The following is a 13,373-nucleotide window of genomic DNA, read 5'->3' on the forward strand; positions in this document are numbered from 1 at the left end:
GGCGGCGGCGGCCGCATTCCGATGACGATGGAATGCAAACGCGCTCGTTTAGCAAACTTCGGATGGGCCTTGAAGAGCCTCGGATGGTCTAAATTATTCCGGCGCAATCTACTACGGCATCTTTCGAAGCATCTGCGTTGCTTTGAAGGGCCCCTCACTAGGACCATAGTCCCTCAATACTAAAGACAGATTTCTCAGTAAGAAGAATTCTATGCGCGTTGTCTGCTGACACACGGAGCCGCCAGCTGACTTTGAGATTGTTTACTTTTTGTACTTGACTTGATTTCGGTTAGAAAACACTCTCAGATGTTCAAGTTTGGATACTGTAACTGCTACGACAAAATAGAATGTAAATAAAATGGAAACGAAGCTGGGCTTCCGGCAGCAACGTGACCAGAGAAGAAAAATACCGCCGCCGCCCGCCGCGGCCGCTCGGCTGGGTGGCCTTTCTTTAACTACCGCGCCCCTAGCGGCAGGCGCTGGCTCTATATTAAACTGAGACGGGAGTTTCGTGACCAGAAAAAGCTTTAAAGGACTATATGCTAGGACACATAGCAAATTTTGCTTATACGCTGGAAGTTGTTACGTGCCCTCTAAGGAGCGTCCTACCGCAAGATTATGTCAAATTAGATTAATAATAGCAGACATATAAATATTTGAAGTGCCGCGAACTCATGTTTCAGGAGGCCAGCGTCACCATCAACATATAGACTCTTTCCACTTGCCCCGTGTACAGAACTGTTCGTTGGCCAAGTTGGTGCTTGCTGAAAGACATGTTTTTTTTTTTTTCTGCAATTTAGGACACACGAAAGGAGCCGGACGATTGCGTGACGAATACGTCACGGGACCCGCCCTATTTCTCTCTCTCGCGTTTTTGCTGGTCTCTGGTCTATAATGAATCAATCACAAATTAGTCGCAATGACTGGGCCACTGTAAATGGCCGAGAAACGCAGCCCTTCAGACAAGTAACAGTTCGAATTCGCAATCTTGAAGCCAGCTAGCGAAAGTCACACACAACACGGATTGTTTATAAAATACATCAAAAGTGTCATATCACAATAAAGACCTTCTAGGAAAAAAAAAAAAAGGAAAAAACCACCACTTCGGCCGTTTCTGGCACTTTGCAGGAATACTGAACAGGGACAGACTGAGAACAGAGTGTGCTAACAACCAAAGGGATCACAGCACTGACCCTGACTATGTTTTCTCAAAGTCAAGGCCGCGTTGAATTTGTTTGTGATAGGTGTGGGGCTCTTGACATAGCCCCTTCAAAACTGCAAATTGCTTTGCGTTACGATCGTACATTCTGGAGGATGATCAATAGTAAAATTGGGCGCTCTGTGCTGCAAGCTGCGATCGAAAATAAAAAAAAAAAAGAAAATGGTGCTCCTCTTAGACAAATTCGGACACGACGGGGTATTATGACGTTGCTTTTATTGCAATGACAATTATATGGACATGCCAGGCGAATTCCCGCCATCGGCGTCGACGTAGCCTTGCGGTTCTGCATAAAGTCAAGCGCGATAAAATCGCGGCCGCGTGCTGTATGAAGAGGTGAGGGAAAGCATGCGAGGGTGAGATGTGCACCATATCTGTGGGGTATATGTACCGCGTTTAAGAACAAGAAAAAAAAAATAGTCTTTATGCCGTTGTGCTTACGTTGGCAATAGGTGACGTTGCAGATTCGTAGACAGCAAAATTGGATCGTAATGTCCCATTCACACAGATGGCGATGAGGTCGGAGAAGTCGTGCCGACAGCGATATAGATAGTCATTAAATGATAGGATCTCATAATGCTATTAGATCGGAGTCACGAGTGAAGCGTGAAGACCTGCGAGTTTTTTTTTCGTTTCGTGCGCCAGCAAGCGACGCAAACATATGCAAGGCTGTTCGCAACAATTAAAAAAAAAAAGAATGCACACGTAGATTGTATGTTGGTGCCAATAATCGTATCCGCGCGGTTTATATAACGAAATAATTTGGTTTCGTGTGAGCGCGACGTTTTTGCACTAATATGAAGATTGTACATAGAGTTGGCACATTGCGGTGGATTTTTTAGGCAGATATTTTGCCGGAACTTGGATGAATAAGGAACGCAAAATAAACAAAATAACATTTGGACGAAAAATGACTCGAAGGCCCTAGCGAGCGCCGAAAATGTAAAAAAAAAAGGTTTTTCCCTCGTTCAGAGGAATTGGTCATAACACGGAAGTTAAACGTGTATTCTAAGAAGCAGTGGGCAGCTTCGTTGCACATTCACAAATACAAGTCCACAACTGCGCACCGACTTTTGTTATTAATTACAGTATTGCTCGAAGGATGGAGCAATGACAGCGATAGCATGCACACGAGGCCAGTGCTGCTGCGCACTTAAATAGCCCTCCGAAAGCTATTAGCCCCGAGAACGACCTACAGGGGCGCTGCGAGCACCGCTCTCGTGACGTCACGGCACGGACTCGCGCCTGTCGTCTGCTGCCGTTCGGGCGCTGTCCGGGCGCCTTCTGCAATGTTTCCGTTTGTTCGCTGTCGTTCTCTGTGCTTGTATACTTATGACGGTCATCTCGAATACATTTTACGACGTCTTCATTCGCGCAAACTTGTTCAAACAGCTTATTTCCGAGACGGCCATTTATTTCTTAAGGGCAACGCTGCAGTGCCAGCCGAAGGAGCTCAGACCAGCCCGTTGCGTGTTTTTTATGCGCGGATCTAGACTTTCCAGATTGAGGGAATAATAACGAAGCATAAATAGCACGTCAGTAATAAAAGCATAAAATCATAAACAGAATACAGTTAGGACACCATACCTGTAGTGGTGCAACGAGCATGTCACTATGTCTTCTACATATGACTGCTACATTTACCGTGATTTTAGCCCATTAAAACGCGTTTGCTTATGACGAGTAGGTCATGGTATAGTATCTAATTTTTCATTTCTTCACAGAAACGCACGGGAGTAACACGAGTACCTGACAGTGCAGTTTACATTTAACCAGCCCCACTTGTTGCTTTAACTGCTTCGCAAAATTAGGCCGTTCCTCACCAGTTAATTTCAACTGGCGGTAATTTGAAGTAAAGCTAATTGAGGCTTACAGCTATTTGAAGAATACGCAAAGGAATTTACCAATATTTATTCACTGTTCCGTGTTACATGTTCAACTCACTTGTGACAATTTACTGCTGCTTGTTCCTTGAGAAACAGACATCACAAATCTGTTTGGCGAACTGACACAGGCTCCTCGGCCCAAATATTTTAGTGAAATATGCCTTTTGGACCGTATCGCTGCCGCTAGAAAGAAGCCGAAGCCTCATTCATTAGCAGTATGATGCTTATTGAAGATATCATTATTCCTCTGTGGAGGTCAAAAATCAAGTGAATTCATTTAAGGCTTGTGGTGTCTTCTCTATGAGGCGGGTATGTGAGGTTTTCTTTTATGTACTCGCGAAGCGAATAGTTCTCAGTTTGTGTAGTTGGACAACGCAGGATAGAGACAGGGTGAGGCAGAAGGCGTTTGAATTTTCCTCTTCAGCGCAGCCTAAGCTGCGCTGTATAGCCTCGAGTATTCCTTAGGCATTGCAATTGGCGCTTAAAGAACTGCTTCATGGTTTCAATTCGAAGTTGTAGTGAACTGATGGGTTTCGCGAATAATGCATGCCTCGCCATAACCACAGTCGGTAGATTTAGTTGCGTAAGGGCTGTGCCATGATGTCGATAAAGGCAACTGAGGGTCACTATGAAAGATTTTCTCGCGTTCGATCTCGATCTTAACCACGAAACTGTTCTTTCAGGTGATTGCTGTTATGGTATCCGTGAAGTATATACATAATACACGTGAAGCTCCGTCGTGTTAACAGCCATGAGCAATGCGTTTTCCGGGTGCCCATTGCGTGTTTGAAGAACAGTGAAAGTATTAGCAAGCGTTTTCATGCAAAATGCGCACCTAACTCTTCTTTTACGCATTAATAAAGTAGCCATATTTGACTAGAGCAACTCACCATAGTAATAAGAATCACCATAAAAGATTTGCTGTGCAGTTCCTTCTGACACGCATTTCTAATATTGACATCAAATACTAATACCAAGCTTTTTCTTCCTTGCAAAATACAATGTCTCTTATAGCTAAGCACTGAGGAAATGTTAATCATCATACACAACTTCGTGTGTTGAAATTGCAGACATTCTTTTTGCGCAAAGTTTATGAATAGACACTGCCCATATACGCACTCCAAACCAATAGACCCCTTCAATGCTACATAGCTTGCGATATCCACACCGCAAATTTTCACGACTCGCGGTTTTGAAGAAAAAACTGCCGTTCAGGCATGACAGTAAAAAGAAGCCAGCATATCCTTCAATAAGTACGGCTCGAGCCACCAATACCCCAAGCATGCACGAAGGAAACGAGCGCGCGCAGCAGCCGAGCGAGCGCCGTCCTGGCCGTGACGCCACTCGTAGAGGGCGCCACTCCAACTTCTCGCCGCTAATACCAGACCTTCATAGGTATATCAGACGCGACGGTTATTCCGTATGCGCAGAAACTGCGTCGTTAACGCATGGAACGCTTTTATCAAGCTAAAACGCGATGCGCACCCAACGCCCGCGCCTCCGCGGACGTGGGAGCGCGGATGATGATGATGGTGATGATGGTGATGACGATGATCAAATGCGGCTGGGCCCTTTGCATAGGGCGGATATGATGATGGTGCAGATCGAATATGATGATGATTTAATGGCATTCCCTTTAAAACGGGGCGGTGACAAATAGTCACCTAGCCTGCTTGATTTAATCAGGTCTGCTATGATGCGCGGACAACACCATCTGGTGGCGTTCTCCAACTGTCCCACTTTAGGCTTATGATGATAATTATTTACTGACATCCCTTTCGAAACGGGGCGGCGACAAATAGTCACCGATACCCTGCTTGAGCTAATCAAGGAATCTATAGATATTTACCCGTCTAGCGTTTTTGTCATGTCTCCCCAATATTTAATTTCTCTCTTCCTTAAAACATATACTATATGCCTACATTGTGTATAGTTATCAATGCCTGTAACGGATCCAGTCCTATCAATCTCTTCCCTGCTTTTTTTCCACCAATACTTCAAACGACACTTGGTTATCGCGACTGCTGACCGGTTAGTGCTTCCATCCGCTTGAAATCCCAGCGCATTCTGGAAGGTGTACGTTATCTACGGGTCTCGCTAGGTGAATACTTATGGATGAGGCACTCAGGTACCTCAACCTGTTGCGAATATTTTTTCCGTTATGCTTTTGCCCTTAGGCAACCAGCTCAGGCCTCAAATAGCAAGGCACGGCTGCCCTTTGTGTCATTGTACAGATTTCCCTTTCTAATTTGTTTCTCTTACCATTTTTGTGAATCTCCATGGTCTTCTTTGTTTCCATTCTTTGCATCCAATTCATTGTCTCTGTTTCTTTCGCATTCTGTTTGATGACTCCTGGTTGTCTACTTAAACTTTCAATTGTCCTGCATCTGGTTGCCAACTTTCTTGACCTCTTCCTCCATTTTGTGTCCACGCTCGTGAGGTAGAGATATTTGTGCACTTTAGCCGCCCATTTATTTTCATCCACGTTTCTGAGTCTTTCTTCAAAACTAATTTTGTTCTGCGCTTCTCCGACTTCAGAACAGGCCCAACCCAAGTCTCCCTGCACTCCCTCATTTGTGGTATTACCGTGGGCCTCCAAGGCCAATCGGCCTACCGACCTTTGGCTAACTTCTTACCACGATACGGTGTCTGATTTTAAGCACAGAATGACATTTTCGAACGTTAGTAAAGACAAAGTCGCGCCATATCTCGCTGATGGTAGGAAACTAGCGCGATATTGATTCCGTGACGTAAGTACGTTTAACGATATATAGTGAACTATAGTGTAGCTGTCCAATTTTAGCTGGAGCCCGGCATAAAACACTTTCGCGTAGAAAAAGAAATTATGCACGTAGGGTAATTATCCTATGCCTGGTAACACTGTTTATGTATCTCACATTTAAATTACCATTTTGTTTTGCTGTACAATATACTACTTACCCTTGCAAAAAAAAAAAATCAGAAAAAGATAGGCTTGTAGGAAACGCCGCTAATATTTCCAATAGTAGCCCACGAACTACGAGGAATAGCAATAGAATTTGGACTTGTTGGTGGATCATGTTGGATTTCGAACAGCCCGACAAAGGACAAATACAGACGGACAGGTCAAGGCGGACGTGCGTCCTCTTCTTCGGTCCTCGTGCTTTGGTGCTCTGTTCAAAATTCATTACGAAGAATACTCGGAAGGTAAGGTCTGTTAAAAGGATATCTGTCATTCTAATTTCAAATATTTTAATCTAGCGCGGAACGTTCTTGATGTCTTCGTATACGGCGCAGCGCCGTATATGAGTCAACTTGATCATACGCAAATAACATTAACCTAAGCCCACGGAAAAAGTAAAGAAACATAGTATAATTAGTCCCCACAAGCTTCTTACGCCACATCCATGCCATGCAGTGGTCCATTCGACTAACCCTCTTTTTCGCGAACTTGTTTGCGTTAGTTCCGTACCACTTGTTGCTCGTGCAGTGCCGTTGGTTACAAGCTAATAATTACAAAGTTATATGTACACTGTCCAACTAATATAAACTCTGCATAGATGACAAGAAATTTATTCAACCGTAGGCACGTGACAACTGTAGTATGAACGTAGAGTTCAATAGAACGTATCGCACATCAATTACATTGTCCTTGATATAAGCAAAACAGATGAGCAAACAAATTAGTAAACGGTGTCTGCTTGACTCTGACTTTGTAACACATCAGAAACGACTGTTTCCTCCGGACAGATCGGTCTCTGTGTCACTGGTTTCAGGATGAAACCTGAACGTCTTGGCACATTTTATAGGGCATCCCGATGTCACGTACTGCTCAGCCAGAGGTAATATTTCAGCTTGAAACAACTAGCTTTCCTTTTCGAATGAACTTAGAACTTATATTAGCCGACCAAAGGCATTAATCTGTTAGCAGATTCCAATTGGTTCAGCTTTCTTTCAAAGCTGTAGAGCAGGTCCACTGCGTTTTTGCGGGTGGATCGTTGTAATTCTTAGGTTATCAACCGTGCACCACCTCCCACGAGTGCAGGAACGCCGTGAACTCACCCTCTTCGAAACCTGCACGGTGCGAAACGAATGACCACGCGCCGCCTTGTGAAGCAAATGGCTATAAGTGCACCAGCAGCAGCTGGTGCACTTATAGTCGGTGGTGCACGATATATGGTGCACGATTATATGGTGCACGATTATATGGTGCACCATATAATCGATACGCCTGCACCAAGTGCAGGCGTATCGAACCTACTTCGAAATGATTGCCCAAAGCTGCTCCGCTCCTCTCCGTGAATGTTATTATGCCATCTGGTGCATGGAATTCCAAACCACACCCACCGTAGTGACTATAAAGCACTGCCCCTGCTGGCCGGGAGGTAGCTGGTTCGATTCACTTCCCCGGCGGCTGCATTCCAACGGAGGCAGCAAGCAGAAACGCTTGTTGACAATGACACCACTAAGATGATTGAATTGTGATACCACGTATTGGCGGCTGACCTCGCTTACAGGAGCCCACTTGTAGCACAGCTGCTGCCTGCAGTCGAAACGGACTTACTTTCTTATTACACTTTCTGTATGTATCAGTTAATCGTTCATGCTGCGCTTGCTCGCAACGCCCCCACCACTCTATTTAGCCTGATATAACGAAGGCATACTCTGCTAAGTCAAGTGCGAGTCAACATGGTTTAATTTAGAAGGCGAAACGAGAGTAGTCATGGCTCCCTGAACAGCCTTATCTTTGCTTATTAAGACAGCAGTATACCCAGCGGTCTCCAAGCGCATTCGTCCTTTGCGATAAAGGTCGTTGTTCGAGATTTTAAATCACTCTATCACGTCGTCAGTGTAACTAAAACACGCTCCATCAGGTACGTGCGACCTGTTTTTCATCCTGGTACAGGCACATATAGGTGTTTTGTGTGCACAGCAGTGGTCTAGTAACAAAGCCCGCAGCAGACGCATGCGCGCGTTGGCACGCAAGCCCGTAATTGAATGCAAATTGCATCTCATTGTAAGTGCGGGTGAAGCCGCGTGAGGGCGCGGCGCTGGTTACGGGTATAGTCGGCACGCTGGACTCGCGAGCACAATGAAATGAACGCTGCGAGAGAAAGGGTTTTTCGCACGCGTTGAAAGAGGCACAAGGGCGGGGTGGTAGTTACGAAACTGCGCGCGCGCGCGCAACTGAGACAAGAATTTGAAAATTGCCGTTCGCAACGGTGGCTGCAGCGGCTGCAGAGGCCGCATCCAACAAAAGCGACGCCAGCCGTCTGCGTATAGCGGCGGGTTTCGCAGACGACAACAACGCGGTGACACGTTGCATTGAAAATTGTCGTCTGCAAGCGCACCACCCTGTCGGCCTTGCGTTTCTGTCGACGCCAGGGCGACCACACAGGGAGTTTTTTGCACGTGCATGCGTCTCTCTTATGCAAACTGTCGGGTCACGTTTGCCGCCGGCCGGCTGGCTTGCGTTAACTTTCCCTCTTTCGCCGACTTTCTTTTTTCTCTTTTTCTTTCTTTTTCTTGTTTACGAAGGTTGAATGAATCATTTGTCAGCAGAAGTGCAGACTGACGGCCGCGCTGACATGGGCGATCCGATATTTTGACGAAGCGTTGGACTGATTCGTATGTTGACGCACAGTAGACCATCTGTGAAAGAACCGAAACTGGAGCAAGTTGGTATGCGTTCATCTTAATAACAGAGCGCGAACAGACAAAAAATTGCCCTCCAACGTCAGCCCCTACGGCTGACGTTGGAGGGCAATTTTAGGACGCTTTTAGGGACTTAGTAAAGCAGGCAAAATACGTAGGTTCCTTGTTTGTTGGCGCTTTGTTCCGAGGATAAATAAACCCTCGTTATAAGGAAGTCATAAGGGCAGGAAATGGCCTTCGTTACAACCGGTAAATTATCAAGAGCGGATCGCTGTCAAAGAGCCACAGTAACGCTGCAGGATGTGCATTCCAATAGCTCGGCAACTCTTAAACATATATACCGAATCAAAGCCGCACCGGATAGCGGCTTTAATGAACTGTGGCTGAATGTTGGTCCGCGTGAGCAGCTGCATCGCCTGTCAGTCATAATCATGACGTGTTATAGTTCCAAGGATTCGCCACTACGTGGCTGAGCGGCTTTCGCAGTGCTCTGTGCATCCATACGCTGGCCTTAGGAAACAGGAAGTGTCCTCGTGTATGCTGCACCTAGTGATCCCGTACGTTCGCATTCCCCATTTCGCACTTCGTACTAAGCGGAGTTCGGTACCACTGTACATCGACTAATCCGGTGCAAGATTCATGTACTGCAGTCGGGACCGCGCCAAACTTCGAATAACGCGATATTTCGATAAAAGCGATTTAGTCATGACGAGGGGTTACTCACTTGTGTCCCAGTGCCAGGGTTCTTGAATCAAACCAGTTCCAATAGTCCGCGTGAAACTCTGGACATCAGTATGCGGGAGTTGATTGACAATAATCGACAATAAATTCGAAGTTCGCTTTGATGTGTCATCGCCTATCACTAGCTAAAAAAGTCAGCGTCTCATTGTTCATTAATCTCATTTTGTTTATTTCTGGGGCACCAAAAAAAGTGACATTTATTAGTTAGTTTTGCTGTCCATAGCTGATGGCCACAGTCGTCAGTTTCCATATGCCTTTAACCAATTAGTCTGTGTGCATTCCGAAACACGTACGAGGCTTACTGTGGGGTATTCCGTCACTTAGATGTTTACTCGTGATGGTGACCTCGTTATAAATGCGCGACAGAGACTAGTCAAATCAAATCTTTATTCGACACTGTGTGTACAATCATTACAATGTCAGGATCACGGACAAAAAGCCATATAAGAAATAGCCTGACTGAGTTTGTGCTCCATAGAACAGATGCGCATAATTGCATTAAAAAGCATTCCTAAAACAACTTCGAAACAATTTAAAAACAAATAGGCCGCACTAATCAAACATACAAAAAGAAAAACAAAATTCTCAATAGGTCTACAGATAATGCATGCAAAAGAAAAAAAAAAAGGAAATTAACAGCTGTGCAGAGAGAGAAAGAAAGGGAAAGAAAGACAAGGAGGTTAGCCAGTGTAATTAAGTACCGGTAACAGCTGTACAGCTTGACCAAACAAACTATAATGCACAAAACACGCTCCCTTGCTTCACATCAAATAACAGTGACACGGCAAACACACCAAGCATAAAAGCAAATTGAGCACAAATTCAAAGCTGCAAAAGATACCGCAGAAAAAAATAACATAACAAATAAAAAATACATTACCGTTTGCCGCCCCAATGAGTTCAGGAATGTTGGGAGCACATAAGACAGCAGCTGGTGTCCGTATATAGTTAGCTCGTGTATGCGCAACATGCCATCTCTCATAGTTTTTATTATCATAATTTATGACAGTTTAGGGTTAGTTTTGATAGCTGGGAAAGAAACTTAGTGCAGGTCTTCATTTCAATGTTGTATCGCTTAAGCAGCGTGCCAGTGTCCTGGTGCAAATCCGCGACATGCCAACCACTGAAATTTTACCAAGCCCGGACTGCCCCATGTGTGGTGGTTATGCGTACTTCGAGCATGTCCTGTGGGGATGCGCGTCTGCCGGTCCCCCTTTCACCCAAGAGGAAATGATGAAGCTTATTAAGGCCCAGGATCAGACCTCTCAAATCCTGGCAGTCCAGAGGGCCCGCGAGAGTGCCGTGCAGATTTGACCTGATGGTCCCCGAGTGGGCCTAGCCAGGTGACGTTGAGTTTACTCGCGTCTATTGTGGACCGATTAAAGTAGTTTCACTCACTCAAGGCTAAGTTTAAACAATCCTTGGAAAGATGCAGGGCTCGTAATTGTCAATAATTTTTATTAGCAGCCTTTAAATAGCGCCTTCGCAGACGAAGCGTGCAGCCGGTGGTTGGTGAATATGAAGCGGACCCCGGAGCATTGCCTCCGAGATTTGAAGCGCTCCGCCCAATCTTCGAGGCCATGCCCAGGCGCCCACGCTTTGTTCTGAACGTTCCCAGTTTCGCGTCATTTCCGGCAAGCGGTAATGGCGGAGCTTACGTTCTTGTGTTTCGGTACCACAAACGTCGATTTTTGCATGTCTTTCGTGACGCATTCAACTCGTATTTCAAAAGGTAAATTTTGCCTGGAAAAGGCTGTTCTATACCTATGCTCTTTGAAGGCTTCTAGGCTTCTCACTATCTTCTCACTAGGCCTCTCACTGCTATCTAGGCTTCGATCACGCGGCACCAGTTTTTGCTGCAACTGTTTGGCTCCTGAAACAAAAGGTACGCTGACATTTTATTTTTGTGAGGACTAAGTGACGAAAAATGGAGTTGAACAAGTAGTTATTCCTGCCTCAAGGAGTGACGAGCGGTCTATTGTTTTCGCAGAGATTTGCCTGCGCGCGAGAGTTTTTGACAGCGAGCAGTCAGCGGACACCGCCTATTATACGTATGCGCACTATTTGCCGGCTTTTATTCTCCCGGCGTGAAGACAGTCCAGGCATATAATTGCTTTTTCATTTTAAATAGTTTATTATTCTTTACTGGTGTGATACGAACTTGAAAAGCCCATTTTCTGTTTGAATACCACGATTATTTAGCGCGAGAGAGACAGAAGAAAGGGCGAAGGCAGGGAGGTTGATCAGAATGGAAAATACGGTTTGCTACCCTACACCAGGAGACGGGGGAGGGTAATATAAAGAGATAAGCAAATGGAGAGAGAGAGAGAGAAACAGGAAGTACAGACGCACTCACAGCCGGTCACTATCACGGTAGACTATATTACAGTAAGCACAGTACCACTTGTAGCACTATACGAACACCAATTCAGGCTACAGCCATTTGTGCAGGCCTCAAAAAGTGTAACCGTGTCTTTATCGCTCTCAGTTGCGATGGCTTATGAGGTCGGCATTCTAAAATGATTGGCTTTGATAACGGTCTTTGATCAAAGCGCGTTAGCGCGATTGCGAGTGATCGTCTCTGTAAATTGTAGCGAGGAAAGTCGCACAGAACGTGTTGAAAGGCCTCCTCGCGACTATACAGTCACCAATCACACAAGGCGTTATCGGCTGATCCTATGCGAATAACAAAATACTTTGTAAAAAGCAGCATTTCTCGTGTACGTACACAAAGTAGCTATCATCTCCTCATGTTTTTTAATAGTGAAAACTACTTTTCTTGGCCCATGCACAGAGGTGAATGTGTGATATATGTTGGCATGTTGCCCGTGCTGCATCGCGGACTTTCACGTCAGCTCGCGGTTATTCGAAACGCACTTCACGGCTGGGCTTTTCATCGTCTTGGACGACCGCACCGTGCACGATAAAATTTCTGTAAATTTATCGCGAAAGCTGACGGCAAGGACTGGATTACACCACTTCCACGAAGTTCAGCATGCTTTGAAAAACGTCGTGGCCGGGATGAATATTTTGGGCAATCACTTCCTAGTTAACTATGATAGCTGAGCGCGGCGAAACGAAGGCACAAAAAGTGAGAAAGACGGCGACAAGCGCTGTCTGTAAACTGAAATTGTTTCATTTGCAAGACAGCGCTTGTCGTCGTTATTCTCGATCTTTCTGTGCCTTCGTTTCGGCGTGCGCAGTTATCAGGGATATTTTTTTTATGGGGTTTTACGTGCCAAAACCACGATCTGATTATGAGGCACGCCGTAGTGGGGGACTCCGGAAATTTTAACGTGCACCTAAATCTAAGTACACGGGTGTTTTCGCATTTCGCCCCCATCGAAATGCGGCCGCTGTGGCCGGGATTCGATCCTGCGACCTCGTGCTCAGCAGCTCAACACCATAGCCACTGAGCAACCACGGCGGGTAGTTATCAGGGATCAGTTCCAACAAACCCCATTCACCATCCATGTGCTTCGGAGTTAACATTGAAAATGATTGAAGGGAATGCGCAGAGAATATGTGAGACCAAACATTGGCCACATTTATTTGAATAAACTCTTTTATATTCAAGAATTCCTAAATTTGCGGAAGGCTGCAACCAGTGCCGCTGCTAAAACTCCACTCGTGCTACGAGGTTTATATAAAAGAACGTTGACGAAGCGTCGGATCCAGCTGGAGGTTCCACCACCTATGAACACTTCATGTCTCCATCTTCCTGTGTAGCTCTCTCTTGCTTGGAGAAGATCCTTTGAAATCTTTAACCTCACCATGACATAGTATTTAGTCGGCTTATGCAGGACAGGGTTACGTAATTGAGGATCATATCAGAGAGGCGTTCGTCCTGAAGTTTACTTAAAATAGGATAACGCACGACGACGATGACGGCG

Source organism: Dermacentor silvarum, chromosome 5, assembly GCF_013339745.2.
Source record: "Dermacentor silvarum isolate Dsil-2018 chromosome 5, BIME_Dsil_1.4, whole genome shotgun sequence".
Classification (NCBI taxonomy): Eukaryota; Metazoa; Arthropoda; class Arachnida; order Ixodida; family Ixodidae; genus Dermacentor; species Dermacentor silvarum.